Here is a 20,800-nt window from a genome sequence, read left to right as displayed (position 1 = left end):
CATGAACTGCCTTCCAGATTACTTTTTAAAAAAATATTAAAGAGTGTTGAGGAAGGCATTTACAGCTTTTGATTTTGAACCATGCCCATGCCGTATCTGGATAACAGATATTCCAAAATACCTGCAAATCGTCATTTGTGTATCGGTTTCCTAGGAGAGGTAGAAAATATTGTTTGTTATGTAGTTTATTGCTCCCTGTATAATTCTCCAAGGGACAGATATTTCTAAGGAATTCTCCAGAGAGCTTCCTTCCTGAAAAATAAGCAGAAAATCTGTTATTTGCTGATGGGTGGGGATACACTGACCACATAGAAGGTTCACCTTAGCAGCCCAATGAATTAGACAGAATTTCAATGGACAACTTGGGGTCTTGTGTGCTGAGGAACCACTTATGCTAAAACATGCTTCTTCACTGTTTGCATTTTTTGTGATGCACAATAGTTTCTGACAAATAAACTCGACTGAGTGATCTAGATTTTGTTTTCTCCATTTAAGCAGCAGCAGTTCTACATATCACAATTATGTTGTAGCTGGAACATTTGCCTGGAACGGCATTTGGAACAAGAAAGCCCAGAGATTAGGAGTTACCTTGTTTAATGAGCTGGTTGAAGGATTATCCTAATAGATGAGTCCTCAAACAGGCAAGAGCCAGTACCAAATGGCGATTAAATGGTGCAGATTACCATACTTCACTCAATGATAAGTGCCATGGCTGTCAAGCATGATTATGTTGGAATAAAATATTCCTAAAACTGGACAAGCTTCTGGTGAGAGGGAAGAATTAATAAACATTAGTCCCACCACCCATTTATTCCCCACAGCCAGATCTGGGTCAGGTTGTATGTTCCCCAGGCTGGGCCAATCCAAGGTCCCAAACCAGGGATCCAGACTGGGGTGGGTGGTGGGACCCTTGTACAGATCTAATTTTCACAGTGAAATGTGGATGAAGAACAATCCCAGGTTCATTTCATGAGTAGAGTAAATTTCTCTTATTTATCCCAGCAGACCAATCCTTAGAGTCCCATGTGTGGACTGTGTATATATATTTATCAATCAATCAATCAAACAATCAATCCCAGATTAATGCAGGAAGAAGTTGAAACAGATTTTTGAGTAAACACATGCAAAACTGATATGGTCCTAAAATAGACTGAAGAATGACTCATCCGCAAGAAGAATGCTGTGTTTTATGCAGCAATAGTGTTGGCCTAACCAATATCAATATCTTTTTTTCAAGATCCTACCTCCTTAACAGGTCAATTTCTCGAGTCCCTCTCAATCTGTTCTAGTAATCCCGAGTAAAAGCACTGGCCCTTTCAAATGATGAGTGCACTTCTTTGGAAAATTGTGAGCCAAACACTTTCACAGTTGATTCCATAATCTGCAGGTTATATAACTCCATTAAATTCAACACAGCATTGTCAAGAGTGCAGGAACCAAATGTTCTTGTTCTTAAAGGCAATCTTAAATGTTGTAATTTCACTGCTTTGTACAGTATTGTACCATGGTAACCATTTTACATCTCCACAGTAGATCAGAGAAGAATTCAAAAGAAAATTACTCATCCATATTTTTAAGCATCTTATATTGAGTTAGGTCTATCCTAACTCAGTGCTTTCTCCTCTAACTGGTCCCATGAAGAGACATAGGTTGGATTGGGCCAAAGGCCTGTGTTTCTCACAATCCCGTGTTTCTCACAATGGCCAACCATATGCATCACCAGATGCCTGCAAGCCAGACCTGAGTGCAACAGCATTCTGCCCATTTGTGATTCCCATTAACAGTCATGACTTCTCCCCAAGGAGTTTTGGGAAGTTTCATTTGTTAAGGGTGTTGACAGTTGCTAGGAGGCCCCTGTTCCCCACATAGAGTTGTAATTCCCAGAGTGGTTTAACAAGGGAAAATTGTCGGGAAGGCAGAATGGAAATTTGGAGCGGGGAGAGGGAAGGGCATGATCGAAATCCTGAACAGTGGAACTCCATATTGCAATTTTGGGGTTGTTGCAGGTTCCGCTTGCTGCCACTATAAAGTGCAACCCTACCTTCCTTGTGATTGTTCTGCCAGGAAAGAGAGTTTCACAGGAATACAGGAAGCTGCTTTATACAGAGCCAGGCCATTGGTCCCAAACCAAAGATAGTTTCCACTGTGTTTCTGCTTTAATTTGTTGCATGATGTTTGTAGGTTGGTCTCAGAGAGTTCGAACTCTTGGACAACTTAATTTGTATGACAGAAGTGTTTGTATGTGCATGTGTAAGCGCCGATCCAATAATGAGTATTTGGACATAATAATATATTTCAACATGAGGTCTGTAATTGGTCTCAGCACTAGCTCAAAGTACAACTCCTATAAGCAAATCATGCTGAACTACCACCTTCTCTGTCTCTCTCTTTCATATATATATATATATATATATATATATACATATATGAAATAAATTCAGTGGTGTTTGTTTGTTTGCATTTAATGGATTTAGTTCACTAACTTAACACCGTTTGTTGAGTTTGCATTAATGTTCCCTTTCATCAGGGAGCAATTGTCATCTTGAATGATTGGTCAAAAGAAGAGAAGCAATGGACTAAAAGCCCTATGGTGTCATGGGCCAGCATAGTGTAGTGGTTAAGAGCGGTGAACTCGCAATCTGGTGAACTGGGTTTGCTTCCCCGCTCTTCCACATGCAGCTGCTGGGTGACCTTGGGCTAGTCACACTTCTCTGAAGTCTCTCAACCTCACTCCACAGAGTGTTTATTGTGGGTGAGGAAGGGAAAGGAGATTGTTAGCCACTTTGAGACGACTCCTCCTCCTCCTCTTCTTGTTCTTGTTCTTCTTCTATTTACATAAATGGCTGGTGGCAGAGATGATGGAGAGAAGGTGGTGAGATGCCATCAAGGGAAAGAACATTTCATCAGAGGTGATTTGATGATTCTGCTTTCATACTTAGTGATTGACATGAGATGGCTCAGTCATTAAGAGGAAGATGCCTCATATAAAGTCAGACCATTGGTCCATCTTGATCAGTTCTGTTCACACCAGGGATGAGGAACCAGTAGTTATAATTCTTCTCCCTTGTTTCTACAATGTATTCTTGTTATAGATCAGGGATGGGAAAACTGTGGGGCCTTCATATGCTGTTCGGCTGCAACTCCCATCACCCCTGTCCGTTGGCCATGCTAGCTGGGACTGATGAGAGTCCAACTTCATCCATAGGGCCATAGGTGCACCGCCCATGATTGGCACAGGCTGGAAAAGGTACTCCAGGGTTTAGACAAAGGTCTATTGTGGTCCTATCTGGGTATGCCAGGCACTGAGCCTAAGGTCTTCTGCCTCCAAAACAGGTGTTCTAAGACTGTGATTTGGTCCTTCATTATTGCTTGATCCTTTATTCAATCCAGCTGTCAACAAGTGCTGAATATGCATGTGTAAACCAGCACAGAGACAGTATCCAATTTATGTGCTTAGATGAACCACTCTAGGAGATTTCCAGTGGTTCAGACTTCACTCTTAGGATAATGGGAAAACAAGGGCTTTGAATAACAGGATAATTATAGCTAAGAGTTTACAGCAGCTCCACAGACAGCTTCAATGATGCTCATTCAGAGTGTTGGGAAGAGTCATGTAATTATGGAAGAGAGGTATCAGCAAATTGTGCAGGATAATGAACTAAATTAAGTCCCCGATGGTCAAACACATCCCTCTGCTATCTCTATTGACCTCAGAGCCGTTCTGCCAACAAATGGTATTTGACCACTTACACGTTTTGTGGTGTAGAAAAGATCTGCTTGGAGATACTGTCAGTTGCAAAGTTTGCCAAGAAGCAATTCAATGTTTGTCGAGAGATTCTGCCTTGAAGGATGCTTGTAGCTCTTCTGTTTGCAGTGGCTGGAACAGGAGGTCTGTGTTATAATTGCAATGACAAGGCAGCGAGGGAGCCTGCTGCTCAGGAAGAGTCGTAGCACTTTGCAGTGAGAGGACTGGACTGTTCACAATATGAACCCCAGTTTTGAAATCTATATCCCATTGCGAATTGGGTCCAAGTCCCTGGAAATTTCCTCCTGGCTCAGAATGGGACTCATCCTTATGGAAAGTCGTGGGGAATTGGGAGGCGATTTGTGAAACAAGCTTTGCCCCCTACACCCAGGAAGGAGGCTCCATAGGCAAGGAAATGGTATTCATTAAATATAACAGAAGATCAGCAACCTGATTCACCAAAGTCCAAAAGTATGGGCAGGTGAAATTCGGGGAAAATCAGGCAGAGACATATCCCTCTAGTCCCCTGGGCATGTTGACAGCTGCAAGCAATGTCCCCTAACACAGCACATCTTTGCATGTTACTTTCACTAATACAGTGGTACCTCAGGTAACAGACGCTTCAGGTTACAGACTCCGCTAACCCAGAAATAGTACCTTGGGTTAAGAACTTTGCTTCAGAATGAGAACAGAAATCGTGCGGCTGTGACAGCGGGGAAGCCCATTAGCTAAAGTGGTTCCTCAGGTTAAGAACAGTTTCAGGGTAAGAACGGACTTCCAGAACGAATTAAGTTCTTAACCAGATGTACCACTGTATATGCAACTTTGTACAATTTGCTTGGCTTGAGAACTGCATTGCAAATTTCAGTGAAGGGGAATGTTATTGGGAGAGCGGATGGATTCCAAGCTTCCACTGATTCGCCATGAGATTCCCCCTAAACACCTCTTTTTCATCAGATAAGGAACATCCATAGAAGTGTCTATGGCTGCAAAGAGGATGCATTCTTGCTTTACCCACAAATCTCACTCTCTGCCCACAGAGGGAGGGGTCTACTCTCGTCTATGGCCCCTGGGACCACAGGATTGCAGTCTAAAACTCAGATTAATCCACACCTATCTGCATGTAAAACTCATCCCAGGCCACATCTTTTAAAAGTTTAATAAGACCACAGCAACAGAACCTGGAATTAATCCAGCATTTTTTGTGCATCAGTGATGCTGGCCTTTCCAAGCGAGCTTTCCCCCCCTTTCCTTAGTAAATAATTGGGTTTTTTGACTTCTCCAAGCTGCTACATTGTGATAAGCTATTTGGGAGGTAAGATGAAACAGGACAGTCTTTTCCCCTATCATTAGAAAATAATAGCCAGTCTTTCCCCCCTACGATTAGAAAATAATAACCAGTCTTTGGGGAGACTTTTCCCCATATTTGCAATTTGTAAAGATCAGCTCAGCTTGCCGAACAATGGATTCCATCTGGAGAACTCATAGTTTTACTGTTCTTTTTCAGGGATTTCATTTTCTATAGAGTTTTTATATCTGCGTTAGGCACATTGAAGTACTTGTTGCGTTAAACATGGCATATAATTTAGAATGATAGTAACTGGGCAAAGTAATAGACGCAGCTTTCCAGTGGGTGGTAAATGAATGGAGCAACGTCTTAACACGAATCAAACCAGAAGGATCATTCCAAGGCAACTGTGCAATACCCGCCCCCCCCAATCAAGTGGTATCCTTGCATGAGGACTAGTCACATGCCTTAGTCCTGTTGAGCAATTGCAGAGAAAAAAGTACAGGGAAAGAGGGATTAGCACTGCTATTGCAGAACACCTTCATAATCATTTGCCTAGATTGCTAAGCTGGGCTCCTTGGCTTTCCACCAGTTCCAGGGAAACCCTAGATTGGGGGCGGTCACCAACATGATTCCAATGGACACAGTGCCCAAAAGCTTGGGAGCCTCCCATCACCGCCCTCTTGGTTATGAGGTTGTGAGGGCAATCACCTTTTCCCTCAGTTGAAAAATGCATACAGCTGAAGGAGGAAGTTGGAATATTGACACTCTTTCCTGTTTCCCTTCCTGTTGCATTTTACGGGACACACACTTTGATAAAAGGATTGTGGCACATTTGAAAACAAGCTAAGCCCCGGGGGGTGGGGGTGTTGTGTGTGCTCTCTTTCAAAAACTGACCTTGCAGACCTTTCACACTGGTCTGTTTATTCCAGAAGTCTATTTTGAGGGAAGAAGAAAGTAGTTTTGTTTTTGCCGTTGATAAATAATTGAGCATAAGAAATCTTTGTTGATCTACTACAAATCATCCAGAGGTCTTCCAGCAGCGCCCTGGTCCCCCTTTCTGTCAATCACTGGTGTCAAGGGAGCTTACCCCCTTTTCACTTGTGTGGGGAAGCGGGGAGGGGTTAAGAAGGAGCGTTGAAATCTGTCCATCAGGTGAGAAAGAGATCAAAAATAGAAGAGGACCCATGTGGGAACTGTGGGCAGTGGCGGAGCTTCATGTTCCGGCACCAGGGGGCAGAGAGCAGGCGTGGGAGTGGTGTGCCGCCCGTAGGGTGTGGCGCCCAGCATGGGCGAGGGGCAGCCGTGATGGCACCCCACTGGGATTGCGCTGCCAGGGGTGGTGCGCTCCCCCCCCACTCCTCTTCCTCCGCCAGTGACTGTGGGGAGGGCTACAATCCCGCGGTGAGAGCATCTGCTTTGCTAGGGTTGAGAACGTTCCCTGTCTGAAACCCTCCTGCAAGTTAGTGTGAACAATATTGAGGTAGATTGTATAGACTTGGCATAAAGCAACTTCCTATACAGTGGTACCTCGGGTTACATATGCTTCAGGTTACAGACTCCGCTAACCCAGAAATAGTACCTCAGGTTAAGAACTTTGCTTCAGGATGAGAACAGAAATCGTGCTCCGGCGGCATGGCAGCAGCGGGAGGTCCCATTAGCTAAAGTGGTGCTTCAGGTTAAGAACAGTTTCAGGTTAAGAACCGACCTCCGGAATGAATTAAGTACTTAACCCGAGGTACCACAGTATTCCTATTTAAATAAAGGCTCATAGCTCAGTGGCAGAACATCTGCCTTGCATGCCGAAGATCCCTGGTCCAACTTTAGGCACCTCCAGGTAGGGCTGGGAGCAGTGGCAGAGAGCACACCACCTGTGGGGGTGGGGCACCCAGCACGGGTGGGGGGCAGCTGCAATGGCACCCTGGGGATCGTGCTGCTCCCTTTGCACTCCTCTTCCTCCGCCAGTGGCTGGGAGAGACTCAGTGCTTTTTTCTTCTAAAAAAATGTTTAGGGGCACTCTCATTTTCCTACTCATATTGAAATACTGCCCCTCAGTGAAGCCAAACTTAGATTCCCAAAATGTTTAGAGGTATGTGCACCCCTGCATTCCCCCAGAAAAATGCACTGGAGAGACCTATGAGGCAGCTTTTTGTGCTCCTGTGTCAGGTCTGTCCCAATTTATTCCTGTATCACAGTGACTTAGACCTTATTTTCAATTGCATTGTTATTGTTTCCTCCAACCCCGTGCTGAAGGCACACGAAAGAATGAACCATAGGCTTATTAACTCCAATAGATGCATTGGCGAAAGTTAAGAGAGCTATAAATAATGTTAGCACAATGGAATCACTTTTCTTTTTAAAATGATGACTCTTTGAAAGTTGGTTTCGTTTCAAATGCAAAAGACATAAACTGGGTTGTTCCAAGTCTTCAAGTAAAGAACAAATCAATCCTTAATGTGGATGGATGATGAACTGAAATATTTATCTTACAAATCGCAAATGTTCTAATAAGGGAGAAAGGAGTAAATACAGGAGACATACTGGGAGCCAATGTAGGTCTTTTGAAACCAGTGTTATGTGGTCTCAGTGGCCGCTCCCAGTCACCAGTCTAGCTGCCGCATTCTGGATTAGTTGTAGTTTCCGGGTCACCTTCAAAGGTAGCCCCACGTAGAGCACATTGCAGTAGTCCAAGCGGGAGATAACTAGAGCATGCACCACTCTGGCAAGACAGTCTGCGGGCAGGTAGGGTCTCAGCCTGCGTACCAGATGTAGTTGGTAAACAGCTGTCCTGGACACAAAATTGACCTGTGCCTCCATGGGCAGCTGCATGTCCAAAATGACTCCCAGGCTGCACACCTGGTCTAGGGCTTTTCTACAGCTGTGATGGTGAACTTCAGGGATTCTCTCCAGGCCCACACCCTTCCCCAGCCTTGCTTCACACCCCAAATGTTTTCCCCAGTGCAGTCCCTGAACTGTCCTTGCTTGCTCGGATGAAGGACAAAGAGGGTGGTAGCCTACTTACAAAGGTGAACATTGCATTTGTTGCTCCACCCATTTTTCTCACTGGCCCTGCCCACCATTGGGTGTGGTCCACATAATGTAGCCCACAAGGAAACATGACTCTTGGAAAAAGGTTCCCCTGCCCGCCTGTTCTACAGACTTTGCTACAGCAGACACCGGAACTTCTGGAAGTTTTGGACTGATCCATATCAGCTTTTTCATTCTCTCTTTTAATATTATTCTTCTTAAAAAATTGCATTAGGAACAAAATGGCAATGTTTGACAATTTCTGGTGTCTTCAATTTGCTAGCTGATTTTCAAAAATAATAATACAAGAAAGCCCCTATTCTATTCAAATATAACACTTCCCAGAGGGAAAATAAATATAGCAGAAATCATTATCCTCCCCGTCTCTTTGAACAAAAAACACCTTTTATATTTTAAAAGCATTCAGAAAAGCTGAGCTGGGAAGGAAGTTACCAGACATACATGCCAGTTAACTTTTTTTTTTTTTTAAAAGGAAATGAAGAGAGGCTAATTTATACTGCATCAAGGCTGAGCTTCATGAAAGGTCATCAAAATGGTTTGCTGTGAATGGAAACTAATGTGTTAAATTTCTTCACCTAGTCCTATCACCTTTAAATCACCTTTAAAGTGACGAGCTGATCTTTCAGAATGTGCTGTTCTCAATAAGAGCTCCAAGCTTTACTTTGGGGTAAACAAGCTATTAATAACTAGGCAGCATTTAAAGAACCGTATGAATATTGTACAGGAAATTGCCATGTACATGCATAGGAACACAGGAAGTTGCTTTCTACTGAGGCCTGCACCTGCATTGTGCATTAAAGGAGTATCATACCAGATGAGGCTTATCAAACTGGGAAGGGAGTCCATCTAGGAGAAGGAAAACTCTGATCCTAAACCTCCATTGCCTTGCAGCTCTACTTACTCATGAGAAAGGGTTTGGGAGTAAACCCTGAGGAGCAATCCATACCTTCTGCCTTGCAAGGCATCTTCAGGAAAGGAGAAGGCTAAGGAGTGAAGTTCCTAAGGTGGTTGGATGGTGCCTTGTATGCCCCCATTCAGCAACTCCTGCAGCCAAGCTGGTGCTAAGCGTATTGCTCTGCTTTCCTTTGGAGGGGGAGGGTCTTGGCATCTGGGCAGCCCAGGACCTTCATACACACTGCCCAGGCTTGTGCCCCAGGGAGGTCACTTGGGTGCAGCTAACGCAGCGGTATGCCTTCACCTCCAGAGGCACACTCCATTGTCCTTCAAGACAGACAGATGTAAACAACTTCCTTAGGCCTTTTGCAAATAGAAACACAGCTATGCTTCAGAAGATGGGCTTCTTAGTACATGGTACCTCAGGTTACATACACTTCAGGTTACATACGCTTCAGGTTACAGACTCCGCTAACCCAGAAATAGTGCTTCAGTTAAGAACTTTGCTTCAGGATAAGAACAGAAATCGTGCTCCGGCGGCGTTGAGGCAGCAGGAGGCCCCATTAGCTAAAGTTGTGCTTTAGGTTAAGAACAGTTTCAGGTTAAGAACGGACCTCCGGAACGAATTAAGTAATTAACCCGAGGTACCACTGTATTTTGCTTTAAGGCTGTCACCAGAATCTGACAGCAAGAAGCCCCACAACATTTTAGTAGCTGCTGTCACAGCCATGCCTCGTGGAGAGAGCACAACCTTGCTTAGGACATCCTTTTGGTGAGAAGTCTTAGAGATGGGCAAACCTCTGCATTATGCATGCAAGTTGTGATCAGATCACCTTATTGTACCTGCGTCTCTGGAATGACAAAGCATCTCACACATTGGCAGGGGCTTTATTCTTGAAAATTATGTGATGCTGGCATTTAATTGTAGATATTTGGTCCCCTCGCTCTGGTACAGCATAATCCCTCTTAAATTAGGTATCACTACCATGGATGCACATTTTTTAATAATGCAGTTCTGAAGCTGTGATCAGAGCCCTAGCAACAAGCAGTGTGTATGGGGGAAAGCATATTTTCAGTGGCTGAATGCTAATGTGACAATTAATCATCATGATATTCTTTGCTTACTTATCCTTTCCGTTTTCCTCAGTTGCGAATATAAGTGTGTGTCTGTGTCTGGATCAACTCAGTAGAAACCCATACATCTAAAAATTCATCTCTCAAAGAGCGACATTAAACATTTCACAGCGGGAACCAAACTAAAATCAATATATATTATAGCATTCAATTGTATAGCAAACACCAGGGCTTGGAATGCAGAGGAACATTTTAGGTGCTGATTTAAATGTTTTTCTCTGCAAAGGTGCAATAGAAACAGAAGCTTGCGGCTCACAACAGAGAGAATGGGGTTTAATCTTATCTTAAAATGAAAGGATTTCCATGGTTTAGTGGCAAAGCTGAGCTTCCCATCTAAGATTCTCCATGGGAAAATAATGATCCCCTCCTTGGAGAGTGGCCAGCGGTGCTTGTTTTGCTCTGGTCCAAATCTCCAAAAAAATCCCTCATGGAGCAGGATGATTGAATGAGTTCTGCTGAGTTCAGTCAGAGTAGACAAGTGGGGCCTGCAACCTTGTGTCACATACATCCTCCCCCAGCTCCTTCAAGCACTCCTCATAAGGCTTAGTTTCCAGACCCTTGATCATCTTAGTTGCCCTCCTCTGTACACGTTCCAGCTTGTCAACATCCTTCTTAAACTGTGATGCCCAGAATTGGACACAGTATTCCAGGTGTGGTCTGACCAAGGCAGAATAGAGTGGTACTATGACTTCCCTTGATCTGGACACTATACTTATGTTGATGCAGCCTAGAATAGGGTTAGCTTTTTTTGCTGCTGCATCACACTGTTGACTCTTGTTAAGTTTGTGGTCCACCAAGACCCCTGGATCCTTTTCACATGTACTGCTAGTAATGATGTCCCCCATCCTATATTTGTGCATCTGGTTCTTCCGGTCTAAGTGCAGAACCTTACATTTGTTCCTATTGAAATTCATTTTGTTGGCTTGCGCTCAGTCAATCAAATCAACGCAATAAATTTATGGGAAAATTTGTGTTTTTGTAATGTTTTTGAACAGCAACTAAAGATTCTTAAAAATATATTTATTATTGTTAAATTTTCATTGATAAATGTAATACTTACAAACACAGACCAGAACACTAAACAAACTTATTATACATAGCTACATACACCTCTCAACTTAGATTACAAAAAAAGAAAACAAACATACAAAGTAAACATACAGACATAAATTTTGACTTCCCTCCACCTATATGTGACTTCCTTTGTTTCTTTTCTTCTTTTCGCTGTGTTATCAATATTATTTTTGACTATCTCATCTTATACCCATTTCTTCTTAATTTTTTACTCTGTAAGTTTCATTCACTGCATGTCGATATATTAATACCAGAACAATGTTTTTTGATGTATTCCATCACGCAAGTCCAGTCCTCTATCAGTTTTTGGTCTGATTGGCCTCCTACCAGGGGCTGTAAGTCTTGCTGAATCTATATATTCACAAAATCTTATATGCCATTCTCTTATCGAGGGAGATTTTTCTCCCTTCCAATTTTTAGCTATAATCATTCTGGCCGCAGCGGTTGCATATAAGAAAACTTTATTCCTAGCGGCAGGAATGTCAGTTGATATAATTCCCAAGAGGTACACCTTAAAAATTCTTAACCATTCAAAAAATCCTGTTTCTCCAAATTCTAAATGTGCCCACTGGCTCAAAAAACTTGGTGACCCCTGCCCTAGCTCACATTGAATAATAATAGAAACATGAATTGCAATGGAAACTCAGCCGTTGTCACTTACCCTCTGTTCTGGTTTTGGTCTGGCTATCCACTCCCTTGCTTTCAGATTCTCTTAGATTCATTTTGCCTCCTCTCTTCGATTCCTCACTCTGTGTTTCTGGCCTTTGCTCATCTTTGTCTCATCTTCTTATCCAAAGCAGTTTTATAAAAACAAAGCTGTCTTCCACACTGATCTGCCTCCCTCCCTCCTCTCCCTCCCCATCCTTCATTTTGTCTATTTCTTCTGTATAAAGCCAGCTACATGACCCCCTCCTCTGCTTAAGGCAAGTCCCTCTTAAGATCTTTGTCTCATCTTGTTCTTCTTTCATAAGCTGAATATTTTGTTCACACACTCCAAACATCTTGAGTGTGTTTATCATTGATCAGCACTCCTTTTTGTCTCCCTCTTGAGTTATTACTGCTTTCATTTCCCAAACTGTTGGATATAAAGCCCATTATTAGAAAATGCTGGTGCTCTAATGCAGGGTCGGCCAATGTGGTGCGCTCTGAACTCCTACTGCCTGTATCTATGATCCTGCTTGGACCTGACAGGGACATAGGCTGGACATAGATTGCTACCTGTCTAGATCAGGGATGGGGAATCTGTGGCCCTTCACATTGTTGGACTTCAACTCTCATTATGCTTGGCTATTGGTCACGCTGACTGCTGGTGATGGGAGTTGTCAAGACTTTCCCCACTTGTGATTCTCAGCAAGGTTTGAAGGAGGAGGAAATAGTCACAAAGAGGTGATATGGAGATATTTGAATGTACCGTAAAATACTATTGCACTCAGCTGCTGTTTGTGGGCTTCCCATAGGCATCTGATTAGACTAGATGGGACTTTGGCTTGGTCCCTCTAGGATCATCTTAGGTTTGTGCCTAGCTGCACCATCTGCCTTGCAGATGGGTTCAATCCCCAGCATATTCAGATAGACCTCAGAGATCAGTGCTTGAAACCCTGGTGTAAAGGTAAAGGGACCCCTGGCCATCAGGTCCAGTCGTGACCGACTCTGGGGTTGCGGCGCTCATCTCGCTTTATTGGCCGAGGGAGCCAGCGTTTGTCCGCAGACAGCTTCCGGGTCATGTGGCCAGCATGACTAAGCCATGTCTGATGAACCAGAGCAGCACACGGAAACGCCGTTTACCTTCCCGCTGGAGCGGTACCTATTAATCTACTTGCACTTTGACATGCTTTCGAACTGCTAGGTTGGCAGGAGCTGGGACCAAACAACGGGAGCTCACCCTGTCGCAGGGATTCGAACCGCCGACCTTCTGATCGGCAAGTCCTAGGCTCTGTGGTTTAACCCACAGCGCCACCTGTGTCCCTGAAACCCTGGTAAGCCACTGCCAAAAATACGGAGCCAGGTGGATTCATGGTAAGAGGCAGCTTCCTGTGTTCCTGTTTAAGTAGAGGACTCCAGACCAATGTTAGAGCATCTGCCTTGCATGGAGAAGGTCCTAGTTTCAACCCCAGGCATCTCCAAGTAGGTCTGGGAGAGACTCCTGTCTGAAGCCCTGAAGATCTACAGCCAGTACTGAGCAAGAGGGATGAAAAGTCAGACTTGGTATAAGACAGCTTCCTATATTGCTATCTTTGCCCCATTCTGAGCTTTGTCTCTTTCCTCTCCCTCTGGTGTACCCACATAGGCCAGTCTGGCTGCCCACATGTTTCCCATGTTGTTGCAATATGGAATAATGCCCTGTTAGCAAGTTAGAGCAGAAGAAGACCTCTAACTTTCCCCAGCTGTCAGGTGTAGACAAAGAGCTGTTCACAGCTCCAATTATTTTGCCACGTTGCATTATAATACCTCTTCCTTGATGTTTGCCTGGGGCTGTCACATTCGTGAGGAGTGCATCATGATCACAATGCTCTTGGTTTTCAAATATTTAGGTAGGACATCAAAGTGTGTCACTTCCTTTGTTCCTATACCATGTGGTGTGGGGATATATATGCTAACCATGCCACACACATCTGGAAGTTAATTACAAAACAGAAAACAGGGTGTAGGGAAAGTGGTGATGCTTGCTTAAGATTTATGCTATCTGCTATTGAAAAGAAAGAGAGTTTTTTTGTGTGGGGGGGGAGAAAGACTTTTGACTTTGAGCATATATTTAGCAAGCACTTGTTGACATTTAAATCTAGATGAGCAACTGGAAGGAACACTCTGGACTGTGATGGAACAGAAAAAGAAACATAGAGAGGCTTTTATAATTCTCACTATCCCTAGATTTGGAATTAAACAGTTGATTTTCTATGCTTCTGAGAGGTCACATCAAACCAGAATGGATTTCTCTACAGGCCACTCATCAATAACACAAGAGTACAGAGGCGCCAATTTGTGCTAAAGACTGAGGGGGCTGATGACATGTGTGTGATGCCATGTGAGATGCTCAACGTCACGATGCATTTCGGGAGGAGCCAGGGGGCAGAGCTGAAGGCGGTGGCAACTGAGCCTAGGGCTTGCTGATTGAAGCCTAGGGCTTGCTGATTGGAAGGTTGGCAGTTTGAATCCCCGCGACGGGGTAAGCTCCCATTGCTCGGTCCCTGCTCCTGCCAACCTAGCAGTTCAAAAGCACATCAAAGTGCAAGTAGATAAATAGGTACCACTGTGGCAGGAAGGTAAATGGCATTTCCGTGCGCTGCTCTGGTTCGCCAGAAGTGGCTTAGTCATGCTGGCGACATGACCTGGAAGCTGTCTGCAGACAAACACCAGCTCCCTCGGCCTGTAAAGCGAGATGAGTGCCGCAACCCCAGAGTCGTTCGCAACTGGACCTAATGGTCAGGGGTCCCTTTACCTTTTAAAACTAAATTTGGGGGCACTGGGTGGATCTTTGCACCCCAGTGGCGCATATGCTAAAGAATCCCCTGGTGGAGACCCACAAGCCCCAACAGATCTCTGATGGGTCAGAGAGGGAGGGGAACTGAATAGCACGAGCAAGTGCCGGGCGGCAGCTGTGTTCCTGGCACTTTCTCGCAGGGGCAATGCCTCTCATCTTTGGGGGGGGGGGGAGAGACACAGTCCCCTCAAATATGATTTTTTTGTGGGGGGCTGAAGACACCTTGGCCCCTTTGAGTTGGTGCCTATGGAAGAGTATAAGAAGAGCCATGCTGAGTCAGGATCTGGGTCCAATGGTGGACTTTCAACAGTTCCCTTGCAACACAAAAATTTGGCACCGCACCCCCTGCATCTCTCGCTCCATTCTGCAGCATTTGTTTTGGTGCCCTCTGCAGTTTTGGTGCCCTCTGCAGTGTGGTGCCCAGTGGGACCACACTGGTCATGCCACCCTAAAACTGCCTCTGTAGACCCATGTATTGGCAAACAATATAAATCCATTGTTATTCTGAGGATTTTTAATTGGCATACAAAAATGCTCTTTCGTGTGATCCTGTGCAGCCTGAGGCTTTTAAGCAGTTAATTCAGCTTTCTGTGTTCCTGTGTCATTGTTAACAAGAACTCAGCTCCAGCTTTCAGCAAAACTCTGTAAAATGATGGGATATAGGAAGCTGGCTAATATTTGTCCACTGAACTCTGTATTGGCTACACTGACTGGCAGTGGCTCTCCTGGATTTCCAGCAATGGACATGCAGGTGCTACTTGGAGAGGCCTAGGAGGCACAGGTGGCACTGTGGTCTAAACTGAGCCTCTTGGGCTTGCTGATCCAAAAGTCGGTGGCTTGAATCCCCACAACGGGGTGAGCTCCCATTCTTCAGTCCCAGCTTCTGGCAACCTAGCAGTTCAAAAGCACGCCAGTGCAAATAGATCAATAGGTACCACTGCGGTGGGAAGGTAAACGGCATTTCTGTGTTCTCTGGTTTCCGTCACAGTGTCCCATTTCACCAGAAGCGGTTTGGTCCTGCTGGCCACATGACCTGGAAAGCTGTCCATAGACAAACACTGGCTTCCTTGGCCTGAAAGCGAGATGAGCGCCACAACCTCATAGTCGCCTTTGACTGGACTTAACCATCCAGGGGTCCTTTATCTTTACCTTACTTGGAGAAGCCAGTGGTTGAATGTGGAACCTTCTGCACTCAATGCAGATGCTCTACCAGTGCGCTATGGCCCTTCCCCAGAAAGCAAATTGGCTTGGAAAGTAAACCCAAAGAGCCATTGTGGTGTAGTGGTTAAGAGCGGTAGTCTTGTAATCTGGGGAACCGGGTTTGCTTCCCCGCTCCTCCACATGCAGCTGCTGGGTGACCTTGGGCCAGTCACACTTCTCTGAAGTCTCTCAGCCCCACTCACCTCACAGAGTGTTTGCTGTGGGGGAGGAAGGGAAAGGAGAATGTTAGCCGCTTTGAGACTCCTTCGGGTAGTGATAAAGCGGGATATTAAATCCAAACTCTTCTTCTTCTTCTTCTTTGAACAGGCACATTCTGCAGCACGTCTTAAACCCTGATGATATAAATTTCTATTGGCTGTATATAATGTTTGTCTGAGCAGATATCATTTTTCCTGCTTGTCTAAAAGTAAAATATAGTAGCTGCTTGTATGTTAGGTGAGATGCTGGTCACTGGGATTCTTTCTGTCTCGCTGGTGATGTAAGTCCAAAGAAAAAGGATTATTTTAACTGGAGGGATGCAGGTGCAATAGACCAGACAATTTGGCCCTTAAATCTTGTAATGGCACACAAGGTTGCAAATTTACCCTGCAGCTGCTGTTATGTGAGTGAAATAAAAGATGGAAAGGTTTATTGCTTTCCTGGGTGAGATCCCCAATGCATGATATTCTTGGAAAAGGTATGCTGGTAAGTGTGATGAGAGGTTATGAATTGCGTAAAGAAACACATAAAACTTTCCTGCTGAAAGATTTGTATTTTAAAGTCCAGGAGGGCAAGACAAGGCATGTAACACAAGAGTCCTGCTACAGTGTTTTATATTATTTGGGTGTGAATTCTTTGCGGTTTTTCATTATTGTTATTTTTAATATGACAGGCCACTTGCAATTCACTGTAGACAGAATGAGGTTAAAAAAAGAAAAGAATGGAAAAGCTTACCCAAATGACACATGTAAGAAAATGTCGGGGTTTTATGTGTAACCCAGTTGCACACAATTTGTGTCAAACTGGTATGACCAACAAATTGAGCCCCGGAAGAGCCAAGACTTTATTTCGGATGACTGGGGTGACCGGGAGCAGGAAGCTTAAATATCCTCACCCCAGACAAGGCTCTCAGGACTTATCAGCACCCAATATTAGTCTTGAATGAGATTTCATCATTAGAGAAGGAGCTACTGTAGGCTCTTGCATGGCCTGGGCGATGGAGTTTGCGGAGGAAAGCACATTAAGTAATACAGTGGTGCCTCACAAGACGAAATTAATTCGTTCTGCGAGTTTTTTCGTTCTACGAGTTTTTTCGTCTTGCGAAGCACCACTGCGTATTGATGGTTCCCCGTAGGAATGCATTGGCGGTTTTTTAAAAAAGGCGCAAGACGTTTCGTCTTGCGAAGCAAGCCCATAGGGAAATCCGTCTTGCGAAGTGACTCAGAAAACGGAAAACTCTATCGTCTTGCGAGTTTTTCGTCTTCCGAGGCATTCGTCTTGCGAGGTACCACTGTAGTGCAATCCTCTACACGTCTACTCAGAAGTAAGTCCCTGTGAGTTCAGTAGGGCTTATCCCAGCAAAGAATGGGATTTGCCTCTATGTGTATGCTTGACATTTAAGCTTAATAAGCACTATTTTCATTACGTAAAAAAAAAACACCAATCATGTTAACAAAATCACTATTCTATTTTCATTTATTTCTTAGATTTATATACTGCCCTTCATTAAAAGATCTCAGGGCAGTTCACAAGACAAAAACATGAGATAAAAGCACAAATAAATAGTTTAAACTAAGGTTGCCATAAATGTCCTCGAAAATCTGGACATATTGCAACCCAGGCCAGAAGTGTAGATTTTGGCGAATTTCGTTAAAAATAGCTCAAAACCTACTACTACTGCAACTTCTTCTTCTTCATCTTTTAGATCTTGAAAAAAAAACTTTTTGAAATATGGCAAAAAAGTAATAATTCCCCTGCCCACAAGCACATTTAATATTTATCAGCCACTATATATATGTTTCTGTGATTTACGTAGCTTATGTACAAAGTATATTTGGATTAATATTGATGTATTTATTTTCCTCTCTCTATTTGTATTTTTGGGGGGAAGGGGGTTTATTGGTTTGCGATTCTTATTTTTATTAGGCATTTTGTGGTTTTTACATTGTAGTTTTATGTTGTGAACTGCCCTGAAGTCCATGGATGAAGAGTGGTTAATAATAATAAACCTTTCTAAAGAACTGCAGCCTCAGTGTTGCTGTTGTTGCTGATGATACAGGAACAGTCTCGACTGGGGATGGGGAATCTGTGTCCCCCCAGAGGCTGCTCCCATCATTCTTGACCACTGGCCTAGCTGGCCAGTTGGCCCAGTCCAACACCATTTAGAGGGCTTCAGGTTCCTCATCCCTGACCCAGCTGGTCCCTCATGCTATTTTGACACAGGCAGCCGATCCTCTCCTGACCATGCAAAAAATAGTTGTGGATTTGTGTGCATGGTTTCTCCTCTTGCGGCGACACTTGGTCTCCTTTCACTTCTGTAAGGTAAAGGGACCCCTGACCATTAGGTCCAGTCGTGACCAACTCTGGGGTTGCGGCACTCATCTCGCTTTATTGGCAGAGGAAGCCGGCGTACAGCTTCCAGGTCATGTGGCCAACATGACTAAGCCGCTTCTGGCGAACCAGAGCAGCGCATGGAAACGCCGTTTACCTTCCCGCCGGAGCGGTACCTATTTATCTACTTGCACTTTGACGTGCTTTCGAACTGCTAGGTTGGCAGGAGCAGGGACCGAGCAACGGGAGCTCACCCCGTCACGGGGATTTGAACCGCCGACCTTCTGATTGGCAAGTCCTAGGCTCTGTGGTTTAGCCCACATCGCCACCTGTGTCCTTACCTTTTCAGTAGCTCTCTGAAGATGCCGCTGTGTGGCATTAGTGGCAATGAGCTTTGTGGCGAGTTCTCCTGGCTGAAGTTGATGCCTTTGCTGACATATCCAATCGCCGGAGCAATTTCTTTAAGTGCCGCCCAACCCCGGTCTGTGTAATGGGCTCCAGTAATTACAGATGACATGACTCTCATGATTCAATTTTGAGATGCTAAGAGAAAAGAGAAGGGGGTTGAGGAGGAGTGGAGAAATATTAATGGCCAGAGGCTGTCATCAAAAGGTTTCAAAGAGTTTATAGAGCTAATGGGATGTGGGTTGTTTTCCCCCTTCCTTCCCCTTCAGCTTGTCGGTAACTTAATTAAGAATAAAACTAGCCACACGCTTAATGAGAGCATCAGGGTCTTGCCCAGCAACATTCTAAAATTTTAATATATGCCTCTTTCTATCAAAGTTATCTCAGTGTGATGTCTGGTAGCTAAAGGGAAAACAACCAAGGTGTTTTCAGACAGAGACATTAGACTGTGCAAATCATCGATGCTGGTGCTGTGTGGATAACAAAAGGGTTCTGCAGAGATCTGGGGATGAACAGACCACTATACTGCTTCCCATACTGGTGAGATCTTTCTGTGTTATAGCATTTTTATCATACTATGACCTCCAAGGAGCTTAGGGCAATGGGCACCTGATACCTGATGCCTCCAGACAGGGCTAGCTCAAGTTTGCGGCCTGAGGCCAAGGCCACAATGGCACCCTCCCCCAAGACACATACAGAAGCCAGTTGGCATGGCAGTTGAGTCTTCCTCCATTAGGGTTGCCATATTTTAAAAAAGTAAAAACCAGGACACCCTGAAAGTTGTTGAGCATTTTTAAGGAAGACCCCAAAAGTGTTGAGCTTCTTAAGGGAACCACTGAAATTTTTGAACTTATTAAAAGAAAACTCGAAAGTTGTTGAACTTTTTTTTTAAAAAAAGAAGAAGCCAAAAAACAAATTTTCTGGTTGACTTGCAGCAACCCTATGGGGCAGGCTAACTAGGGGGTGCTTTTTGTTACAGTGGGGGCTTCAAGCTTGTCTCTCCCATTTCTATCCCCCCAGTTACCCTGCTGCTACAGTCAATTATATCATCCCTCGTGGTCTGAAAATATAATAATGATGATGTTAATGATAATGATAATAATAATAATAATATTAATAATACTGGAGATACACTCCTACATTCCCCATCCTGTATGCCAAGAGGAGAGCATTATTCTCTGCACTGAGCCTCAGGACAGCTAATAATAATAATAATAATAATAATAATAATAATAATAATTTTTTTATTTATAACCCGTCTCTTCCCACAGCTAGGGCAGGGTAAACAACTTTTAAGCACAACAGAAATTGGGGAGATGCAAAGGACCTCTTTCCTGCTATGCCCCCTTGCACACATTAGCATCTTGGCAGCTGGCTTCGCCTGTGGTTCTCACAGAGGTCTTGCTGAAGGCTGTGGACTGCTCTCTTTAGAACATGGCCCTTTAGAACTCTGCCCACTCAGAAGGCCTTTCCTTTGCGAGGCAGCTGACTAGCGACTGAACAGGGAGTACTCCTGTAAAAGGCTATTAGAGTTTACCAGAGAAGAGAAAATACGAAAGCGGTAGAGGTCGATGTAAGTTCACCTTCTCCAAGTCCCGCAGTAAATGCTCGGATAGAGTTCTTTTTACAGGCCATCTCCTGAGGGAACTCCCGGATAGTTAGCGTGCTGAGCTGCCTGACATGAATTTCTTGGAAGAGTTGTTTGTCCAGCGTAATAATGAATGACTTATCAGTGGGAAATGAGTTTTCAGTCTCTCTTGCCAGACAGGTATGACACTTTTATCTCCATTGTGCTCCCAGTGTCACTCTTTTAAGAATGTTAAAGCCAAACGACATTATATAGCGGAGATCCATTCTTCCTTCAGGCTATAAAATGACCAAACCACTCTGCCGGAGGGCTTTCTTCTCCCCTCCACTGCCAAGGAAGGTTTGGGAAATGACATGCAGCATTTCTGTGATTCGCTAAGCTTGGCACACCGGTGAG

Source organism: Podarcis tiliguerta (assembly GCF_965153285.1).
Source record: "Podarcis tiliguerta genome assembly, chromosome: 16".
NCBI classification, from domain to species: domain Eukaryota; kingdom Metazoa; phylum Chordata; class Lepidosauria; order Squamata; family Lacertidae; genus Podarcis; species Podarcis tiliguerta.
This window is presented reverse-complemented; position numbering follows the sequence as displayed.